Source organism: Myotis davidii, unplaced genomic scaffold (genome assembly GCF_000327345.1).
Source record: "Myotis davidii unplaced genomic scaffold, ASM32734v1 scaffold3642, whole genome shotgun sequence".
Lineage (NCBI taxonomy): Eukaryota > Metazoa > Chordata > Mammalia > Chiroptera > Vespertilionidae > Myotis > Myotis davidii.
Genome location: NW_006293113.1, coordinates 43,543 through 44,391, shown reverse-complemented (window position 1 = coordinate 44,391; position 849 = coordinate 43,543).

The window sequence follows — 849 nt, the reverse complement described above, 5'->3', positions numbered from 1 at the left end:
TCAGCCAATCAAAGCGTAATATGCTAATGATATGCTAAGGCCACTCAACCGCTGGCTATGACGTGCACTGACCACCAGGGGCAGACAGTCGATTGGTCAACCGGTCGCTATGACGTGCACTGACCACCAGACGCAACCGGTGGACCAGTCGCTATGACGTGCACTGACCACCAGGGGGCAGACGCTCCGACCAGTAGGTTAGCTTGCTGCTGGGGTCCGGCCGATCGGGACTGAGCAAGACGGGCCGGACACGCCTTGGAGCCAACCACTGAGCTACACTGGCCGGGCTCAGGTGTAGATTTCCATGTGACAGGATCTGGATATGGCACCGTGTGCCCAACCCCCCAAGTCAAATCTTCGCCCGCCCCCCCAGCCTCAGTCCCATGTCCCCCATGTGAGTGCGGTCCTAGGGCTCTTAGCTCTCTCTCCCTGACCTAGTTCCCTCAGCCTCAGCAGGGCGTCCTCAAGGCCCGTCCGGGCTGTAGCAAATGCCCCCATTCCATCCTTTTTCATGGCCTAGTAATATTCCCTCGTGTACACGGGCCACGTCTTCCTCATCCCGCCCTCCATCGCGGGACACGTTGGCCGTTTCCACGTCCTGGCCCCCGATTCATTCAGATGCGGCAATGCAACAGGGGTGCCCTCTATCTCTGTGGATACGTTTTGGAATTTTGGGGGTGAATTCCCAGGAGAGGGGCTGCTGGGTCACCTGGCAGCTCTTGTCTTCGTTTCTTGAGGAATCGCCTGACTGCTTTCCACGGCTGCTGCTCCGTCTGCACTCCCACCGGCCGCGAGGGAGGGTCCCCTTTTCCCCCCAGCCTCACCCACACGTGCTGGGGTTTGTCTTGC